The sequence below is a fragment of the Callospermophilus lateralis genome, unplaced genomic scaffold (genome assembly GCF_048772815.1).
Source record: "Callospermophilus lateralis isolate mCalLat2 unplaced genomic scaffold, mCalLat2.hap1 Scaffold_63, whole genome shotgun sequence".
NCBI lineage: Eukaryota > Metazoa > Chordata > Mammalia > Rodentia > Sciuridae > Callospermophilus > Callospermophilus lateralis.
The window spans coordinates 7517420-7526483 of NW_027514713.1; the positions used below are offsets into that span (position 1 = coordinate 7517420).

Here is a 9064-nt window from a genome sequence, read left to right on the forward strand (position 1 = left end):
ATAGCATACATGCCTTCATTTTCTGGGGCCTTGCAGAATGGGTATACAAATTTGATTCATGGTTTCCTCATAAATATTTTAGCACCCCATCATTGGTCTTTTTTAGATGTAACCTTTTTATTTCTAGATGTACTACTTCTATTTCATCTCTTTGTACTGATGGTAAATAAAATTTCACTCAGGAAGTTTGTTGTGCATTAAATAATTCTTGCACTGAGTTATAAACCTATATCCAGAAACTCCACAAATAAAGCTGAGAAGTATATTGGTGTCTGTAATTTAGTATATTTTAATATTCACATTTATATCCATAAGTAACAAGTTTTTGCAATGTTTAAGTATTTCAGAATGACCCTGGATCAAATGATCCCAGGCATATAAAGCCAGTTCTACAGAGCTAACTCATAAGACACAACTCAAAGGTTAATTGATGTACTGCATACATATGTAAAAATTAATCAATCTTAAAAACAGTTTACAAAATATTTGTATTTTATTTAAATAAATAAATATCTCATCGTATCATAATGTATATATGGATTATAAAGGTATCCTTTTAGCCAAAGCAGGGTATTCTTCATAGTACTCTCTAAATTTATTGCTTCAATAATTATCAGCAAACTAAGAGTCATCTAATGTCACATAAAGAGAAATTTCATCATTTCCTGTCTCATTCTCATAGGTGATAACTATAGCAGGAAAATACACGCTATATAATTTGGATATAATTTGAATGTGTCCCCATACCTTCATGTATTAAAATGAAATCTTCACTGTAAAGTACAAAGTGGAAACTTAATCCAACTTTGGTGTTTAGAGGTGCCTTTGGAAGGTGATGGGATTTGAGGTCATTAGGGTGGAGTCCTCTTGATGATTGGATCCTGATGGCCTTATAGGATGAGGGAGAGAGAGACACACACACATACACACATGAGCTCCTTGTCTCTTCCCATGTGATGCTCAGTACTACCTAAGGACTATGCCAGGAAAAAACTATCACCAGATGCAGGCCTCAGTTTTAGAGCTCTGGGCTTCAGCTCCTTTCTGTAGAACTTGCTTAGTCAGGGCTGGGGTTGTAGCTCAGTGGTAGAGCACTGACTTAGCATGTGTGAAGCACTGGGTTCCAATCTCAGCATCGCATATAAATAAATAAATGTCCATTGACAACTAAAAAAGTTTTTTAAAATTTACTTGGTAGTATTGTGCTATTGGTTAAAAAAAAAAAAAGACCAATACTGTAGACTAAAGATTTCATCATCGCAGCTTCATTTGCACCTTGATAGCCCATCTAACTACACAAAAAGAAAATTAATTCTGCTTGATGTCTACTCTCTAATAAAATATACAAAGAGAATATTTTATTATTCTATGTCACTAGTCCTGGTGATGTCAAATAACATGTAGTTCCACATAAAAAGTATTTAAAACCTAAGCTGAGCCATGAATGAAAGACATATTCCTTTTGCAGTGATCCTGGCCACCTACAGTAGGTCACCTATCAGTAAAAGATGGTCAGTACAACATGATGGTATTGGTGAGGGTAGAGAAAAAAAAATTAGTTTCAGGTTTTGTACTTGTATGCCCAATGTTAGACTCTAAGACAATATTTTTCAAAGAATATTAAAGAGCAATGACTATAAATATCTTATTTGTAAAATAGGATAGCAAAATAAGAGAGAAAAAATATCCTTCAATAAAGTTTGTCAGCCCTTTCATTTTCCAAAGCTATAACAGCTGTAAGTCTGTGAGATATAAGAAGGAGCTAACTATTGCTATGTCTTTGTTTTTTATTTATTTGTCTTCTTGAATGGGGGAAAAAAAGAAAACTATTTCCTAGAATCATTATGGCAGATACCAGCATTCCCTGAATTAATTACCTTATGCTCACAGAACTGGAAATAAAATCATAGTCTTTTATTGCCAAAAGCCTGCTCCACATCCATAAGATAAATTTATTTTTTTCTTGAAAAATATTTTAATACTTCATGTCCTGACACAAATGATAATACTATAATGAAATGTATGCATTCTTGAAAAGATTTGCTTTATGAAAAATCAGGCACTAAAAATATTGGGGTTCATGACAAAATGAAAATTGTGTATATTATTTAAACATATACTTTATAACCAGAGCCAAGACTCAAACAAGAACAGTACCAATTTAAAATGCCAACACAGATCAAAAGGCATGACAAATACATCATAAAAAAAGAGTATGCCACGCTCCTGCAGCATTAGCACCACCTAGATAGTTGATACAAATGCACATACTTAGGCCCACCTTGTTGGAAATTCTGGGGCAGGCCATGCATGGTAGCACATACCTGTAATCTCAACAGCTCAGGAGGCTGAGGCAGGAGGATTTCAAGTCCAATACAGCCTCAGCAATTTAGCAAGGCTAGGCAACTCAAGAAGACCCTGTCTCTAAATAAAGGATTAAAAAAAGACCTGGAGGTGTGGCTCAGTGGTTGAGTGCCCTGGGTTCAATCCCTGATAGCAAAAAAGAAAAAAGAAAAAAAAAGAAATTCTGGAGCAGGATGAAGTCATCCATGATTTATCAAGTTTTCAGGTGCTTGTAGGATTTTGAAAAGTTTTTACTATAAAGAAAGGATTCTGGCCTGTGAATCGCGCCCGCCGGAGGGTCTCACAGCGAAATACAAAAGCAGCTGGGAAGCAGCTGCGAGGCGAGTTCCCAGCGCCGGGCAGAGCGCCCGGACAGAGCCCCGCAGCGCCCCGCGGCCGCGATGGGGCTCAGGCGCCCAAAGCCCGGGAGCCAACAAGCTGCCGGGCCCGCCTCGCCGCCCCGACCCGGGCGCCGGGGCTCGGCTTGAAGCGGCGGCGGCGGCACCAGCGCCGCCGCGGGAGCATAGGGAGGAGGATGCGGAGCGCCGCCGCCACCGCGGGACTCTGGCTGCTGGCGCTGGGCTCGCTGCTAGCGCTGTGGGGCGGGCTCCTGCAGCCGCAGACTGAGCTGCCAGACTCCCGGCCACCCGAAGACGGACTCCCCCAGCGTCCGGCCCGGAGAGGCGGCCCGGCGCCCGTGCCTCGCTTCCCTCTGCCCCCGCCCCTGGCGTGGGACGCCCGCGGCGGCTCCCTGAAAACTTTCAGGGCGCTGCTCACCCTGGCGGCCTGCGCTGACGGCCCGCCCCGGCGGCACCCTGGCGAGCGCAGGCGGCACGTGCCCGCTGGGCGGCCCGGGCTGGCGGAGCGCGCGGCGGTGCACGAGGGTGTCTTCTGGAGCCGTGGCCTGGAGGAGCAGGTGCCCCGGGGCTTTTCCGAGGCCCAAGCGGCGGCGTGGCTGGAGATTGCGCGCGGCGACCGGGTGGTGGCCCTGGAGCGCGGGGGCTGCGGACGCAGTTCGAACAGACTGGCCCGTTTTGCCGACCCTGCGTGCGCTATGGCATAAACCCCGAGCAGATCCAGGGCGAGGCCCTGTCCTACTACCTGGCGCGCCTTCTGGGCCTCCAGTGCCACCGCTGGCACTAGCTCGGGTGGAGGCTCGGGGCGCTCAGTGGGCGCAGGTGCAGGAGGAACTGCGCGCCGCGCACTGGACGGAGGGCAGCGTGGTGAGCCTGATGCGCTGGCTGCCCAACCTCACAGACGTGGTGGTGCCAGCGCCCTGGCGATCAGAGGACGGCCGTCTGCGGCCCCTGCTCGACACAGGGGGCGAGCTAGCCAACCTCAGCCAAGCGGAGCTGGTGGACCTGGTGCAATGGACCGACCTGATCCTCTTCGACTACCTGACCGGCCAACTTCGACCGACTTGTAAGCAACCTCTTCAGCCTGCAATGGGACCCACGCGTTATGCAGCGCGCCAGGAGCAACCTGCACCGCGGTCCCGGAGGGGCGCTGGTCTTTCTGGACAATGAGGCGGGCTTAGTACATGGCTACCGGGTGGCAGGCATGTGGGACAAGTATAACAAACCGCTGTTGCAGTCGGTGTGTGTGTTCCGCGAGCGGACCGCGAGGCGCGTCCTGGAGCTGCACCGCGGTCAGGACGCGGCGGCCCGGCTACTGCGCCTCTACCGGCGCCACGAGCCTCGCTTCCCGGAGCTGGCCACGCTTGCCGATCCCCACGCTCAGCTACTGCAGCGCCGCCTCGACTTCCTCGCCAAGCACATTTTGCACTGCAAGGCCAAGTACGGCGGCCGGCCGGGGACTTAGCGTCACCCTGAGGAAGAGAGGAAGAACCGGGACTGGGGTGTGGATGAATGGGGGAAGGGCTGTCGCCCCTGCCACCGCCTGGGACCCGCTGGGCCAACGCCCAGACAGTGACCTGAGCGCAAAGGTGTTTAAAAACTAATGCTTCACCCACCTGCCCTCTTTTTTTTTTTTTTTTTTTTTTTTTAATCTCTCGCTTTTTCCTTTCAAAGTTCTAAGAGGGCGAACTCACCGAGTCGAGAAGTGTAACATTCCCTCCACCCAGCTTATAAAAGGATTCTTTCCTGTGCCGGAGCGGAGACTGGATCCGAAGAAACTGGCTGCTGGGGTTTGTTACCAGGGTGACGGTCTCTGTGGGAGATGAACCCCATTCTTGGACATCCTCCCCCTCCCTTTCCAAAAAAGGAAAACTTCCGTTTGAGCGGTTGAGCTAATTCTGCAATTTCCTACCAAACGCTGTGCTGGTGGCCCCAGAGCAAGGCTGTGACATTGGCTGGTGGAGCCCCCTTCCTGTGTTCTGCCTTTGTTCCAGCGCAGCGATGGTGAGATCACTGTTCAGAGAAGGGGGACAGCTCCCTCCCTATAGGACAAAGAGAGCAAGACCTCCACACCCTGGGGAGTCCTGGAGACCCTGACAATTTGTCTGACTCATTTCTGAACTCTGTTTTGGCCTGAAGGCTATGAATGCACTGAGTCAAATACGAATTGCTTCTTCCTGCCCCTCCCAACTGACCAAAATTTTGACAATGACGATGTTCACCAGAAGAAAAACCAGTTCCATGCACTTTACTTTGTTTTATTTTAATTTTTTATTAAGAAAAACTTTTTTTATTTCATAGAATTTGCCTTCTATGTATATTTGTGCATAAATTGTGGTGTAAATATACTAAACAAACTTATATTTCAATAAAAGGGAGTTTAAAATTTAAAAAAAAAAAGGATTCTGTCCAACTGTGGGCAGAGTGGCTACAAATGGACTACTTCCAGGCTTTTATGTCAAACTGTGGCTACCAAAGCTGCCAAGTTGTGTCACACCCTAAGCCCACAGCCCAAGATCAGCAAAATACCAGATTAGGAGCCAAGGCCCACCCTGCTATGAGTTGCTACAGTGGACTCATGGCCCATGACTGCTACAACCAGCTGCAGATGACACTAGCTAGAATACAAATCTAGCAGAATGGGGCTGAATGTCTTCCCCTGGCACTGGAATCGTTCCAGAGGCTGCATCTCCAGGCAGGCCAAAGAATGAATACTCTTAAGATCTTCCCATTATTAGATTGCACTAAGTTCCAGGGCAGTGTCCTGATTACTCCCATATTCCATCACCTCTCAGGAAGTGGTATGCCCCAGGCTGACTAATTGTTATGATGTTATGATGGAAATTTGATTGTATTCTGCTGGTGCATAGGTCTTTGTCTGTCAATGTAGCCAGTCTAGAGGCTCTGTGAGCTCTGGCCTACATATAGGGACTACAGTTTCTATTGGGTGCTTGATTTCACCATGGTAGGACTGGCACAGGCCTCCAAGTCAAACCTAGTGCTAGCTTTTCTGCTCTGCTCTCCACTAGGTTAGTCTTGCTGCCCAGTATGCTGCTGGAAGTGGTTGAATTGGTGATGGAGGTCCATTAGCTACCTAGCAATTTCAGTGGCTCAGTCAGTGGGAATTAGCCTGGTGTTAGGGGTTGTGGGCTTTTGCCCAGCACTAGGTTTCACCACAGTGGTCAGGGTACTGGATTTTAAGTCTAGGGTCTGGATTCAATTCTCTCTGTTAGCCCTAAATGGGAAGTATCTTCCCCTATCCCAGCTTAGGTGCTTAGGGTTAAGGGAAGAGAAAGGAGGGCAACTCTTTACTTCTTGCCTTCTCTAACACTGATCACTTTAGCTCTTGTAAAGGTAGCTTGGTGCATGAGGGTTCAAGTTGGTGTGTCTGTGGGAATTGCCAAGGATCATACTCAGCTACTATCTCACTTCATCAAGTTAAACTTATTTTAGAAAGAAATTATAAAATTCACATAATATCTTGTGGCATAAGTACAGTCAGTCTTAACTTAAACGTGAGCTGTGAAGCTTATATTGAGTCATTACAATAGATATTAATTAATAAATTTAAAAAACCTAATAACTAAAAATAGTTGTACTATTTACTTTGTTGACTAAAATCAATATTCAAAGAATAATATTGGGGGTGTAGTTTAAAAAATTAAATAACAAAAATAAAACACATAACATTTATCTTTTTTGACAAAACCATAAGTTAAAATTGGGAAATTTAATTTTAAAATAAAGCATTTTTTTCTGAACTACACATAATTACCAGGCCTAATAAAATCCTGGAGCTGGGGTTGTGGCTCAGGGGGCTATGGTTGTGGCTCAGTAGTAGAGCACTCACCTAGCACACATGAGGCCCTGGGTTCAATATTCAGCAACACATAAAAATCAACAAATAAAATAAAGATATTGTGTCCAACTACAACTAAAAAAGTAAAAATTAGAAAAAATAAAAATAAAATCTTTATTTAAATGAATTATGTAACTCATCTATATGGTAAACTTAAAAGCATAATATTTCCACCACTTTAGACAGACACATATGATTACTAACAAATTTAACAAGTACATCAAAACATCATCATCTGATACATTTTCTGGAATAGAGGTAGTATGTATACTGGGTTAATTTTTAAAAGTTAATTTTTAGAAGTCCCTCTTTTAACTCCTGTTAAAAAATCTTGGATTTTAGAAAGTTATTGAAAAAGTTAATTAAACTTCTGTATTTTAATTCATGTCAATCTGCTTGATTTAAAATTTCATACTTGAATTGTAAATAAAACTTTCCATTTATTTTTCAAGGGTCAGGTAAAAATGGGCAAATGTATTATAACTTATAAAGATGTTTTTTGTAGTCCTTCAATATACAGATTAATTCCTGTAATTGCAAAATAATTTTTTAAATGAATGCATTTGGACAGACAACTGTTCAAACCCAGTTGTGATGCTTGTGAACCACACATTTAAAATTATGACTGAGATCACAAAATAGACACTTTCTGTGACTGCCTAACTTTACACAACTTAACTCATTTCTCAGTTAATCATTACTCTTTTCATGCTTGCCAGTGCTCCAGAGTTGTCCACCTTATGATCTTACACTGCTCAATTACATCCTTTAAATCTCTCTATATATACAGTCCAAGTCACCCCTGATGAAGATTTCTCAAAGAACCTAATGACTCATAGACTTAATAGTTAAATTAGCCTCTAAACTTGGCTGTGTTTGTTCCAGTATCAGAGAGAATATTTTTTGTCACTTGAAAGGAAGAATATAGTTTTAAAAGGAACAAGATAAGGGAAAAGGAACCCATGACCTTTGCTGCCTGAGTCAATCTTGTACATGGGCTGCCTCAGACGGTCACAGAAGTTAAAGGAGAAATTGGCCTTTCACATTCCAAACTGTCTGTTTCCTATTAAGTTTCTGCCTCTTCATCTCCTTTTTTTGTTTATGCCTCTGAAGTTTCTTCTTGGAAGCTATTGATGTGGTGGTAAGAGTAAAAACTTGCTTTAAGCACTCATCATACAAATTAAATTTTGAGTAAAAGCAATTGGTATTGCTGCTGAGTAAGTTCTTCATGTAGATTGCTCAGACACTCTGCAAAATTGCCTGCTGACCTGCTCCATGGGCCAGAGATGCCAGTGGCCTGATAGCCAATAGTATCTATCATAGGTGACATTTATAGTGGAGAGCTCTATGCAGTTGTGCCAAACGTACACAGCAACTGCAAACAGGCTATTTGGGATGAGATGATATATTAAATTATATGCTGCACCTTCAATTGAAAAATGAGCATCCTGGAGAAATAAAACACTCTTGAAAACCATGCTGGAAAAAAAAAATTAAAGGTAACAAAATACTTTTATTTAGATGAACTGAGTATGCAAAAATGCATAAAGATGGCCTGTGGACATTTATGAGATGTAAAGTGCACCATCCTTTTAGTTCTCAGCTTAACGTTGTGATATATGTGGTATCATCTCCATTTTACAGATGAGGAAATTGAGTTTTAGATCTATTAAATGATTCAGAGTTAAAACTATTAACTACTAAAAAGGATCCCCATGCATGCACAAAACACGCACATATTCAGAGCCTAATGTTAATTTCTTTTCTTTTGTCACATTTTATATCATAATAAGTATTGCTTAATTCCAAATAATCTTGTTTATGAATTAGTCCCTGGAGGAGAAATTGACTAAACATATTGAATAATTTCATGGTGACAAGAAAGTTTCTAATACCCCAAAGCACCCATTAATTGGGATTCTTTATCTAGAGATTAGATATAAATGACCCAGGACATTTACATTTTATAACATATATCTTAGATTGGGTCCTGAAATACTGAAAGTGCAACTGACCAGATCATTCATCTAGTTCTGCTCCATCTTTTTACCTAGGATGGTTTAAGACCAAAAGAAATCATATTTTTATATAAGCTCACTTATAATTTTATTTAGACTGAAAGATAGAAAACTAGTTCTTAAATTTCAGTGCTTATCTTTTTCCTGTATCACTTTGTGTTAATTATAGATAATTTATAATCTTATACCAGGTGCCTATATATAGAGACTTTGGCAAATTCATTAATGCTGTCTAAGAATTTTCTAGTCCTGACCTAGAAGTTCAGTAACAGTCTTTGTGATAGATATAATGAAGTATGTAGACATATGAATGAGTATAAGCAGGTTAGCTGGAGTAATTTGTTCACATTTTTTTATTAGAGCTTTAGAGTTAAACATAGTTGTTGGGTTCATCCCAACAACCCATAAACGTATAGAATTCAATTTCCGTTCATGATCCTTTCTTTCCCTTTTCCTTCCATCTTTTTTTCCCTTCTCCCATTCTCATT

At 42.4% G+C, this 9064-nt stretch overlaps 1 pseudogene; it reads left to right on the top strand.

Moving 5' to 3' along the window:
* The window catches only part of LOC143389479 (four-jointed box protein 1-like), a 56997-nt pseudogene extending 52833 nt beyond the window's left edge, over nt 1–4164 (top strand).
* Nucleotides 4165–9064: the final 4900 nt, after the last annotated feature.